The 13654-nt window shown below is 40.1% G+C and overlaps 1 long non-coding RNA gene across 2 annotated transcripts; it reads right to left on the bottom strand.

Annotated features, from left to right (window-relative positions):
• Window positions 1-4388: 4388 nt before the first annotated feature.
• LOC307020285 lies at window positions 4389-9520 on the bottom strand. 2 transcript variants are annotated; one of them, XR_013802832.1, is made up of 5 exons: window positions 9441-9520; window positions 8807-8873; window positions 7988-8090; window positions 7592-7717; window positions 4389-7193 (listed from the first exon to the last, which is right to left on the bottom strand). It is a non-coding gene; the product is annotated as an uncharacterized lncRNA (long non-coding RNA). The 2 variants fall into 2 exon arrangements; XR_013802833.1 differs by lacking the exon at window positions 9441-9520 and having other exon boundaries at window positions 8807-9418.
• Window positions 9521-13654: the final 4134 nt, after the last annotated feature.

Consider the following 13654-nt stretch of genomic DNA (forward strand, 5'->3'; position numbering starts at 1 on the left):
AAGGCTCTGTCCCCCCAGGTCCGGTGCTCGATGCGGGTGGGGATGGATAGGAGGTTGGCTTCTGATGAGCGGAGGCAGCGGGAAGGGGTGTGGTGGTGCAGCAGGTAAAGATAAACATTGAATTATGTGTCTGAATGTACCACTTAGTTCGGCAGATTAAAAGTAAGTAAGAGTTTGTTTCTCTCACTATTCGTAAGTGTCTTTGGACAAAATAAAATAAAATGTGAGGTAAACCTACGCACTGTTCTTTTTATTGGTAACTTTTGTTCATGGATAATATGGTACGTTTTTGTATTCCAAGCTTTTATCATATTTATAGGACTGTGTGAGCTACTGGACACCTTACCTTTCCCAAAGGGACGAATAAAGTATAATATGTTTTTCTATATTATCCATTTACTACAGTAAGACAATATCCTCCCTTCTGATCCATCGACCCTCTCTGTGCAGTTTACGGGAACACTTATGCATTTCACCTTGGCTGAAAATACACTGTTTACTACTCTATATGCATTAGGCTCCAAGTAGGCGTTAACAATCTGGAAGCCAAGGAGGCGTGCTACTCTGAAATGAGTATCACATTTTAATTTTGGAAAGTGCTGAGAGGAATTTAATCAACTCTTCAATCAGGTAGATAACCGGAGTTTAAATGGAGCTTCACTATTTCGTGCATTTATGAACTCATTATTGGATTTTATTAAACCTGAAAATAGCATTTCAATTCACCTCCTTCATTACAGATGTTTTTGGAGAGGAAATGTGTCTGAAGCTCAAATAATTAGATGAATTTGGGAAAGGAAATTAATCAGTTCATGAATTAATTATGCACAGGTGTTGAATGGACTTACTTTGAGTTTTAAAGTGATGGTACTGAATGTACATACTCATCAGTTGGCTTATTTAAGTCACTGTTGCCAATGTGCAGTGTGTGCGAGGAGAAGAGGAAGAAGAAGAAGAACAACAACAAGAACAACATGTGTTTAATTAAATGGCTCCTAACATTGGCTGTGCGGAAGAGAAACCAGATAAACTCGGACAGTCAGAAAAGTGCAGTTTCATGTCTTTCTTAAATCGTATCAGTGGACACCTACTATTATAACTTACTCAAAATAAAGACGAGGAAGAGAAAAACTGAAGGCAGGGCAGCTGGATAATGAGAGAGTAACATTTGTTTGAAGCCAGCTGTATGACTGCAGGAGAAGCCAGCTGTATGACTGCAGGAGAAGCCAGCTGTATGACTGCAGGAGAAGCCAGCTGTATGAGACTGGGAGCAACCAGAAACACCCTTATATCTGGCTTTGAGTAAACCTGAATGCAGTGGCATGAAATCCAGGAGCTCGCAAATAAAAACCTGCTGGTACTCACTAAATGTCGTTACTGAAGACCTGGCCGGAGTTTGGTTTTAATGTGACCACAGAGGCAACCTGTATAGCTAAAAACGGGAATAGCGATGAATAGAAAACAATGATATATTAAGGAACCATCTCGAAAAAGCAGTGTCAAATAAACCTAGAAACTAGAGAATCAAATCCAAAGCAGGACAACATTTAGTCGAAAAAGTCATCAGCTGGAGGACTGAAATACCAGAGTTTATATATGCTAGTGACACCTCTAGGGAGATCAAGCCCCTAGCATAACGAGAGCATATAAACTTGACTTTAAGTCCCTGGAGACATATTAATGGTGAGCTAAGAAAGATGCAGACGGCTTGGGATGTCCAGTGCTTTCAAAGTTAACTGAAGGCGATGGGAGCTATTTGATAAACAGCTCCAGGAATGAGGCTAATGAATGCTAACGGGTTGCTCTGGAAGCCACTGGGCAGTAATGGGGAGATTATAATAAGGTAGAAAAACTGGGTCTGCAGTTATATTAAAATAAGATTGGCCTATTTCTTTTCCTATATCCACTTTCCATGACTTTGATGGAAAATGTGATGAGATTTCATAAGAGATATGGACAAGATAGCATGTAAGAGAATATGTTACGTCCCCAGCTCGTTTGGGTAAAAGGGAAGCAACACAAGACCAGGTGTTCTTGGTAAGAGGTTGGTTCTAATAATAAATTCAAATAAAAATGATATAAACAAAGGTATAGGCTCTTTAAACATTGGAGCTATTTATTTATAATATAAGGAAACAGAAAAGGAGGCCACTGATCAGCACAGTCACCAGTTTGAGAACAATAAGGGCACTAAGGCGAAAAATAGTGAGGCGTCTAGCACAAATCCAAAGTCTCAGAACATGGAATAAACATTCGAGACGAGAGTAGCCCGGCTAAATAACCCCCCCCCCCCCCTTAAGACACAAACTCACAGTTATACTATCTGCACTAATACTTATACCTAAAACTAGGAAATAACTTTTTACACCTTCCAGTTACCTTTCACTCCTACTGCTATTTATTTTAATGTTATTATTTGCCCCTTTTGTTTGTTTGTTTGTTCACCATGTGAAGCGGCCTTGGGTCCCTTGAAAGGCACTATACAAATGTAATCTATTATTAAAATGTATACCTTGTCTCGAAGATATAAAAACTAAATGAGGCGACTGATCGTCCTCACTCCGAACACACGTTTGCTCTTAGCTTAGCAGTAATGATTTGCAGTCATGTGCTCCTGATGTAGTTTCTTTATAGGCTTAAGTTAGCTTATTACTTTTGCAGATTGCATTTACGCTTAAAATAAATATGAAATGTGTGGCGATTTTCTTGCTGAATGAAACTACAGTAGTAAATATCATGAATGTGTGTTTGCTACAGAGCTCATTTTCTGCTATACAGCCAAAAGCAAAGGAAACAAATCCCATTGTTTTTTGTCCATTGCGATGTTTCCGGTTCGGCTCACACCCGTCATTACTGCACTATGGGTCTGCCATGGCCTTCACAGAAACATAACGCTCCACTACACGTTAAAGAACTTGCAGGAGTTCATTTCAATACTACTTTCCACACAACCCTTTATCTAATAAAAACTGCTTCCCTTCCTTACATAGAATAGCATTCATGCGTCACCCTTTGGATATAAAAGCAAGCATATGAAACTTTCATATTTTAATTTCTTTGCCAGGGGTGAAGGTAAAATGACGAAGAGGACACACATGGTCCTAATGGAAATAATAGCAGCGGAAAATCTAACTTCGAAGGGGTTTTCCCGCCATGCTGTCTTTAATGGTTCCAAGAATGCAGGGTTGTTGGTTGTTCCTAGAGTCTCTAAAAGTACAATGGGAGCCAGAGCCTTTTCTTATCAAGCTCCACTTTTGTGGAATCAGCTTCCAGTTTGTGTTCGGGCAGCAGACACCCTATCCGTTTTTAAGAGTGCGGTTAAGACCTTCCTTTTTGATAAAGCTTATAGTTAGGGCTGATTAGATTCAGCCCCTAGTTTTGCTGATATAGGCTTAGACTGTCGGGGGACATCTTACTTCTTCCTTCTCTCTGTCTTTACCTGTGTACTCTCATGTTCCGATTAACCCAGCTTCCCCAAATGTCTTTCTTTTTGGTGTCTATATACGCCGGGATCCGGAGTCATGGATGATCCTGCGGTCCTGTGTCATGGATCGCGAGTCCTGGATCTTGAGTCGTGGCTGTGGTCCTGGATCATAAGTCCTGGATGGATATCCTCGTGGATTCATCTTCCGATTATACACACATGCATTTCCAAACATTTGGAATACCTATGTTGCAAATGTATTATCTTTTCAATTTACACACGGCATCTATTGCACGTCTGTCCGTCCTGGGAGAGGGATCCCTCCTCTGGTGCTCTCCCTGAGGTTTCTCCCATGTTCCCCTTTAAACTGTGGGTTTTCTCTGGAAGTGTTTCCTTGTACGATGTGAGGGTCTAAGGACAGAGGGTGTCGTATTGTCATACTGATATTCTGAACAAACTGTGAAGTCCACTGAGACAAATGTAACATTTATGATATTGGGCTATATCAATAAACATTGATTGATTGATTGAATGGCTTTTGCATTCATTCTAAAAAGCCTTGGACAGGAAAATGGCAGCACAAAGCGTGAGATGTGTGCACTTTTTGAAGTGAATCTGATATAAGTTCCATCTGAAATGTAAATGTTCTTTCTTTCTTTTATCGTCAAACTTGATCTTAACATCTCCATTCATTTGACTCAGATGAGATTTATTCACACATTGTGAGAAAGGAGCGGAAACGTGTACATGGAAATAGTTTGAATTATCTGAGCTGTGTTCGGTTTATCTCCCTGACACACTCACAGCCTCAGACGTGGAAACATATTTAAGATAAGAGACATCAGAGCTCCTTAAGCTTCTCAAATGTATAAAGGATACTGAACTACTGTGTATCTCTAAATATGGCGTTTCATTGAAATGAATGGTTAAAATGTGTTGAAAGCTAATCTCCCAACATGCAGTGGCGATTCTAGAGATTTATACATGGGGTGGCAGAGGGGTGGCAGGCATATATTGTAGGGTGGCAATTTTTTTAGGAAGCCCACCTTACTTTGTACTTTATATGCACCCATATACAACAGTTTTTTCAACACCCAAGTGTGATAAATTCAATATTTGGTCTACATACATGAGCATTCCACTTTTTAGTACATTAAAACAGTGTTTCCCTTGGGATTATTGTAGCAGCAGAAATGTTGCTCATCCCAAGCAAGCCTTCTGGGGGGGTATCCGGGGCATATCCCCCGGGTCAAAAATGTTGAACATTGTTAATTCAATCTAATCAATCTGAGGCACTTTGAAAGCAAAATCAAGCCATAGGAATGATTTAGAAATTTGAGGACTTCCCAGCACTTTACAAAATTCCAGCATTATCCTAGAAGCAAAGCCCTCCCTCAAAGGCCTGCCTGCCAAAGTGTTTTGTGAGTGCATGTGTACAGAATAGGTTAGACAGGTTTGTGAGAACAATTTCTGTGTGTGTTAAAGTCACAAAATATATACAAGTATTTACATTATCAGTTATTGATGAAATTTCACATTGTAAATGCAACCAAAAAAATACAAAGCAGATTAGAATGTTTTTTGACTCCGTTACATATATCATCTGATTGCTACAGAAGCTGTATGCGACGATTGCTATGCTGTGCAGCAAATCTCTTCACAAACTCATCCAAATTTAAATCTTTCGCACGTTTAGACTCAATACTGAGAATTGCTATACTTGCTAGTCTGTTCTCAGTCATGGTAGAACGCAGGTGATTCTTGATCAGTTTAAGAGCTGAAAAACTCCTCTCACATGCTGCACTGGTAACAGGCAATACCACAGCTATTTTACATAACCTGAACATCTCAAAGAATACCTCCTTGTATGGTTCCAAAAAATTAACAAATTCTATTAAACTGGACGGACTTTTTCCATGTGTTGCTTGTCGATCTAACAACCTTCTAGTCTGGTGCAGTTCATGTTTCAGATCCTCTACATTTGACCCATATGCATTTGCTAATAGAAAAACTGCCTCCTCATTTAAAAAGCTGCTGCTGGATGGATTTAGGGCCTGGACACCCTGCATGATGTCACAGTTTACGCTAGAGAATCGTCTTCTCATTTCACCAACCATACAATCAATGATGGGATAAAATACCTTGGTGATAAAAGACCTCTTACTGTCCGATTCTGTGTGTTGTCCTAATGTTGACATGATAACACTACCTTGAAGTCTTTGTGTTATTTGCCTTGCCCTTTTAAAGTTGTGAGTCGTTGAAATGTCAGACTTTTCACAGGTGGCTAGTACCTCATTCCACAGCTCATCAAAGTATGTCTCACTGCGATAGTCTTCCAGAGTCTGTCTGAGGGTCGCAATTAACTCTACAGCTTTAGTAAGGTCAATCTGTGTTGACTGAAGCATCTCTGACAAAAAGTGTGTGTCCTTTAGTACCTTTCTAAATAGTACAAGACATCCAATAAAATTTAGATCGATCCGAACTAGTAGACCTCTTGCTTCAACCGCTCTGTCCGGATTGTCCTCCTCTGAAATATCTTCCAGTACTTGCATTACAGCAGGCAACCTATCCATGACATTGCGACAAGCTGTATGTCTGCTGGCCCATCGAGTCTCGCTGAGACGTGAGAGTTCCCTTACTTGACCATCATACATCTCTCTCTGCACATCCAACCATTTAGGATGGACATAAGATCCTGACATAAAAATATACAGTCGCTCTAACAATGAAAAGAAATTTCTTGCATCAGGAACAGATTTCACACTGTCTACCATCACTAGGTTTAAGCAGTGGGCACTGCAATGAACGTAGAATGCATGCTTGGCTACTTCTCTTATTCTGGCTTGGACACCAGCATGCTTCCCACTCATAGTTGAAGCACCATCATAGCCTTGCCCAACTAGGTTTTTATTATATTCCAGCCCATACTTCTCTAAACAGCCAATGATCTTCTCTGTTAAACTGGCAGCATCCAGTTTATCTGCCTCTTGAAACTCTAGAAAACTCTCCTGAACTACACCATTATAATAGTACCGAAGAACAAAAGACATCTGCTCCATTTTCTTTACATCTTTTGTTTCATCAACAAGAACAGAAAATTGTGCACTCTCTTTAACCTCTTTGATAATCTCCTCTTTAACCATATCTGCTAAACACTGCAGTATTTCATTTTGTATCAGGCTACTTGTGTATTTTGCATTTTTTGCTTGATTTTCCATTCGTTTTTTTAAAAACGGATCATGCTTGCTCAGGAGATCCAACAATTCTAGGAAATTTCCTCTATTGTCCGCCTCGGATGATTCCCGGTGACCACGCTGGGAAATGTTTTGAGTGGCAGTTAACAACAGGACTTCACCAAGTGTGCGTATATATTTCTGGTTTTCGATTACTTTTTTACTTGACTCCTCTTCCATCATTCCTAACATTGATGAGTTTCTGTCTAGTATTTTCTTATTCTCTGTCCATGCAAACATAGCATTAACATGGCTCTCTGATTTAGCATGTGAACAAAATCCACTGTCCTTAAATGTAGCTTTCTTCCAGTTAGAATAACCATTCATAGAGGTAAACACAGTCCTAGAGGCATTAGGTAAAGAAAAGTGTCTACAAGCAAAGCAATATGCTGCGTCTTTTGACTGTGAGTATTCCACCCAGTTATGCATTTTGTACCAGTCAGCATGGAAACTTCTCCTTGCACAACCTTGCATCGTCTTGGGAAAGCTCTCCAGCGATGGTTGTGTCGGCCCATCCCCTCTGTGTTTGGAAATGTCTGGAAAAAGATAAAATAAGGAGGGAAAGTTACTCTATAATAACTACCCTGATAAGCCCCAAGATGTATTTAACTACATTGATTCATTGATACATTGATTAACTACATTGATTCATTGATACATTGATTGATCTACATTGATTCAAATCATACATGGCATTTACTGTACTGTGGCTTTGATAAAATGTCACTAATTCTGTGCTGATATATGTATTTGATCCAAATGGTAAATGGACTGCACATATGGGACTTCATTTGCAACTAACGGTACCCAACACACTTTACAATGGCCTCTCATTAAGCCATTCTCACACACATTCACACCAATTGTGGTAGCTTTTTTTCAAACGTAAGGAGCTAACACTTGAATGGAACCCCCCACCCACCAAAAAACATACCATGAGGACCAGCTGTAGCTGCACAATCTTCCACTTCTGTCTCAGACTGTCTCTCTGCACAGTCATCATTGACACTTTCTGGCTCTGGCTCAGGCTCTGGCTCTGGATCAAGGCACTCCAAGGTCTCTGTTGGGGTATTTTTTTGTTGTGTAGGAGAAAAATAAAATAAAATAAGATACTATAGGTAGCAATAATAATAATAATAATAATAATAATAATAATAATAACCCTGATGGTCAATGTCACACTTATAGCACTTTATTTGCATTTAACAGTACCCAAATCACTTTACAATGGCTTCTCATTTACCCATTCACACACCAACGGCAGTGGAGTTTCTCAAACGTAAGGAGTGAACACAACTGGACCATAACACAACAACAAAAACATACTGACCAGCTACGCAGATCTTTTCCACCTCCATCTCAATGAACTGGCTCTCTGCATTGGCAGATTCTGCCTCGGGCTCGCTCTCTCCTGCTCTTTTCTGATCTGTAGCCTATTTTACACAAAAAGTAGGCCATTAACATAATACATTAGCCCTAATGTTACTGCACTGTAGCTTCGTTTAAAATATCACTACTTGTGGTGGTATATTGAAATATAAGATCACATTTACTGGGCTGTGACAAAAAGTGGAAATCCTGAAAATAGAAATACTGTAGCAATGTAATTAACTAAATTGTTAACTGGGACACTTCCTAAGTTCTTTTAACTGACCACACAAACTATGTGGTAATCTATACGATTTTATGTTAAGTTTTGTAGTGTAGTAGTGTATCCCTTATTTTAACCTAAATTAAGCAAATTTAAAATACCTTTCATTACTCTTATAGTAAATGCAATGAAATCACAAATATCCCCCTTTTATATAAAAGTAGAAAGTGTTTACTATGTAAATATTAAATGAAATTACAGTCAAATAAAATATTTCAAATAAAAGGTTTCTCTCTGCATCAATGAAATTACCTACCTAATGCATATTTTGCATTACCGAAATGCTTTACTCCTTTAAATAAGCAACCTCTGCTATGCCACCTTAATAGTTAGCCAGCTTTTTTGTAACATAAAGAAAATAAAAGGAAAATATAGCACTGGGCTACAATACCACGAGGACCAGCTGAACTAGCTAACTAACCTTCCCGCTCTAGCCTCAAGCTTCGAGTGGCAGAGGCTGTCTGCACTTGGACCCTCATGCTCCCTCACATCACTAACCTGCTTCTTTGTGAGGATGAAGCTCCTGATGTCACCCTTCCTCTTTGTGGTTGACGACATGGCCTTCCTATAATTGAAACAAGTCATATTCAAACATAAATTAAAGTTTTTATGTTAAACATACATTAAAGTTTACATGTAACGTTAAGGTTCGCCTTTCTGATGCTACACACAGAAATTCTGCTAGCCTTAGCCACCACTAGCATACTAGCTAACGCCAAATAGCAAACTTGTTAAGAACGTTTCATAGAACTACAATGATATGAAATGCCACAACATCACTTGGTTTCAGTTCAAAATGTCAAAGGCTTGCCAGTAGCTGGCTAGTTATCAACGTTATTCAGTTAGCTAGCGCCAGCTAGCTAGTTACCGAACTGGCTTCAAAAGCTATCTTGTGGCTAACCGTGACATGAGGTAAAACGTAGCTAGGGGTTAGCCACATAATAGCTATCTAGCCTCATCACTCGGTAGTTAATTCTGAAATCGATAACAACACAGCATATTCATCCAGAAACTACCAGTTACTAGTACCATATCTCTAATAATAATAATAATAGTTTATTTTGTACAGCGCCTTCCATCTATGAGGAATTATAAACGTTTCGAAATCACATTACACTTTGACGTTACCCACCTGTGAACAGACTCCATCTGACAGCTTGTGTCTGCGCTGACTCCACGTCAAGGCAAAGAGATTCTGCGATATGGATGCAACCATTCGTGATGGGGGGAGGGGGGGGGGTGCACCAACAAGTTTCTTTTTCAAATTTGACATTCTGCAGTTTGACACCGATTTTGGATTGTTTTGAATTTGTTTTGATCTTAAAACGATATTAATAATAATTATCCAATAAATCATCAGTTGGTATTTTTTGACTGGGGTGGCAGCAGTGGTGTAGTCTACTTTTTTGTAGTGGGTATACTGTAATAATTGTATTCATCCTGTCTCGAAGCAACACCTCATGAACACCATCACACTTAGTAATGCATAGACTAGTCTTGAGACTGGTTATGTGTTATCAACATGTCAATGTATTATAAGCATTTTTATGTGACTTTTAACTGCCAGAGACATTAACAATAAAAAAATAAAAGAATGAACAATGATGGAAAAAGCCCACTTATCTTCTAGGCAGAGGCGTCAATTGGGTATGGCAAGGTATGGCAGCTGCCACACCTTGGCTCCAGGGGAAAATGTAAATGTTCGTTTTAAAAAAATAAATTTATGGAATTACTCTGTGTCAATTTGTATTGATTATTCTATTATTTAATACATATAAATTAAATACAAATGAAAATCAGAACAACACAATCGATTTCTCTAGTCTAGATATTATCTTTCCCAATACTTATCGTAACGTATCCCCCCTCCCTATCTTGAAATGTGGTATCTCCTGACGAGAAGCCGCCGGAGGTCAGAGCGGGTCATGTTATCGCGGTTTTTTTTATTTTTCGGCTAAGCTAATTAACTAAAATGAAAAGAAAGCAAAGAACTTTAGAATCTTTTTTTATCAAAAAAAAGGCAGGTGAAGGTGATGGCTCCAATGTTGCCCCAGCAGCAGAGGGAGAAGGACCAGGTAGTGAAGGTGGGATTCAAGCTGTTAACGAGGCTGTTAGCCACTCCAGCACCTGCGCCGGGGATGCAGATGCTAACAGGGAGACGGAGACTACATGCATGGAGGCTGAGAACTCGTCCACACCGACTTCTCGAATTGAATCCGAGTCTGAGTCCCCACCAATTTCTCAGATTGAAAGAGCTGGATCAGACGTGGACAGCGATAAGGAAGGTCAAGGCCCGGGTGCAGCAGCAGTAGCAGCCTCTGGGTCAACTGGAGCAGAGAAGAAGGATATTAGTGGATGTAAAACAGACGGACTCAGGCGTCCTCGTTTGACCCACTTCCCAACTAGAAATGGAAGACGCTTTAATGTCAGTGTGTATCAGGAATATGACTGGGTTGAATATTCTGCGCAAGAAGATGCAGTTTATTGCTTTGCATGCCGTCATTTTGGAGGAGCCTCAACTTTAACAGGTGACAGGCATGGACTGCGTGTGTTCATAGACACTGGATACACATGTTGGAAGAACATGAAAAAAAATCTCCTGGATCATCAAGGGAGCAGTAGACACAATTGTGCTGCATTAGCGTGGTCTAACTTTAAGGCTGTGATCAGCGGACATAAGGAATCCATCGCAAGTCGGATTGACGCAAACAGGACAGATGAGGTGCAGGAGAACCGGGCTCACGTCAAATCCTTGTTCAAAATCACGTCATTTCTGGGAAGACAGGCCCTCCCTCTCCGTGGCCACAACGAGAGAGATGAGGATGAAAATAAAGGAAATTTCCTTGAACTTTTGGACGTTATTGCAACAGATGACAGGAACGTGAAAAGCAAACAGGAACGCAGGTATGCGCACTATTCTTCCCCAGAAGCCCAGAATGATATGGTGAGAGTTATTGGGGAAAATATCAGAAGTATAATCATAAATGAAGTAGGAGAAGCACGGTACTTTTCAGTGTTAGTGGATGAAACGAAAGACCTGTCTAAGAAGGAGCAGCTGGCCATTTTGATCCGTTATGTACATGACGGGATTATAAAGGAAAGAGCCATTGGAACCTATCACATGAAGGACCTGACAGCTGAATCCCTGGCCCAGAAAATAATAAAGGAATTATCGAGTTTAGATATTCAGCTGTGTGTTGCACAATGCTACGATGGTGCAAGTGTTATGCGGGGTAATGTGCGTAATGTGCGTAATGTGGTAATGTCCTGAATTGATTGATTGACGTGCGTAGTTAAGTGTTTGTGTCCATAGTTACTTGCGCTAGCGGGATGTGAGTGAGGCTGCATTTGAAAAAGTTCAAATTTTCCTAACCACACAGAAAAGCTACATAGCAGACTTGTCACTTTTGTTATGATTATTTGCTGGGCATGTATATTGATTGATACTGTAGTTAAGTCATGTGACTAGTAACCTTGCCATACCTTAGCTTTGGCTGAATTGACGCCACTGCTTCTAGGGTTGAACAATTAATCGACATTTTTATCAAAATCTCAATATGGCCTACTGCAAACACTGTCTCTGACACAGCTCTCACCAAATTTCCAACTAAATCCTGTCCACCCTTCTCCGTGAGCTCCTGGGCTATTGTGTGTGCTCTGGACGTCTCATGTCGTCTAATCTTGTTTCTCAAAGAGGCCAGAGATGTTGATCTGCTTGAATCTGAGGACTGGATCTTAAAGTGCACCCACTCCTCAGACATAGACACTCGTTGTTCTGTGAGGACACCTGTTGATTTTGTAGCGCTGCAAAGAGCACAACCTGGAAATAAACAAAACCATGACTAATTAGCATAATACAAGTTTTTACCAATAATATCTGCAGAAAAGAGCCAAGATTTACTCAAAAGTATTTAATAAACTGCTTACAATATTTACATCATGGCTAACAAATGCATGAAAAGCAGATAAAAGGAGAAAAATCTTCCACTTTTTCAATAGCTAATTATTTGACAACTACTGATAACTAACATATAGTAATATAATGGTGCAAATGTTTTAAATGCACTTTTAACATGACCATGAATTAACTCTCATTTGCATAGTCATTGACTTTATGAATTTCTGTTGTTTAGATCAGCTTTCCTTTGCATGTGTGCTGACATTTACCTAACTTTCTTTCCCTCCACTCTAACCAAGGATGCCTGTTCTCACATTCCAGCTACTGTTACGTTAATGATAACCATGCTAATTCCACTTACCGGGTAAATTTGCGGTAGCGCCGGGCTCGTTCTCTGTCACCTTTAGGACAGCCGCCTGACCTGGCTCTTCTTCTGTAGTGGCAATAGGGGAAAACTTCGGAAAACATTAAAATATTTTCGTCTGTTTTCGTTTCATGTTTGCTTCCTGTTTAGCGCTCCGCGAACTTGAATGATGGAAGGATCAAATTCTGATAACGTTAGAGAAACGTGGGGTTTGTCAGAGCCGAACAAAGTGTGTTGTTGTTGCTTAGCAACAGGCCAAAGGCGACGGAAGCCCCAGACGTCCAAAAGTATTAACACAGAAGGGGGCGAAAGCGTGAAAGCGAAGTCACAAAATGATGTTGTTACGTATCATCGCTCATTTTTAAGAGGGCATACGGAAATCACTGGCATTTTCTAGTGGGTATACGGCGTATACCTGCGTATCACGTAGACTACACCACTGGGTGGCAGGTGGGGTGGCAGACCCCTTTTCAGGGGTGGCGGCTGCCACCCCATGCCACCCTGGTAGTTTCGCCACTGCCAACATGCACATTGCTTTTAAACGTCATGCTATTAAAGGACATATGATCCTGGATTGAGTTTGAACTGATACAAATCCAAACCAGTCACTAAGCCTTGTTTAATTTCACAATTACTTTTATGACCATTGTCCTTCATGGGAACTATCATGTCGTTTCTAAAGATGATCTTTCTGTTGAAGTGATTGAACAACCGTGTTAAGCATCATTTGCCTGCAGATATTTTCTACAGAGAAGAAGAAGACGCTTCTGCAGTCATTTCAGTGAGGATATCGAGACAGAGAGCAGAAGAGCTTAGCTTCTAAACGTGATGGAGGAAGGAGAGAAATGGACTGAGGGTAATGGAACAGGGTATAAATACACTGCTGAAATAATATGTGTTCAGCGTGATTGGTGAAGAGGCGGGGTACGATGTCATTCAAGAAGGCATGAATAAAGATTTAACCTCGGGATAAAAGCTGAAAATAGTACAGGTCAAGACTCAAATGTACTGCAGTGCGGTTTCTGAAGAATGTCTGCCAAAAGCTTTGGAGTAAAGTAAGTCCTTTTTAGTGGGTAACCGGAAC

Source organism: Notothenia rossii, assembly GCF_949606895.1.
Source record: "Notothenia rossii genome assembly, chromosome: 9".
Taxonomy (NCBI): Eukaryota; Metazoa; Chordata; class Actinopteri; order Perciformes; family Nototheniidae; genus Notothenia; species Notothenia rossii.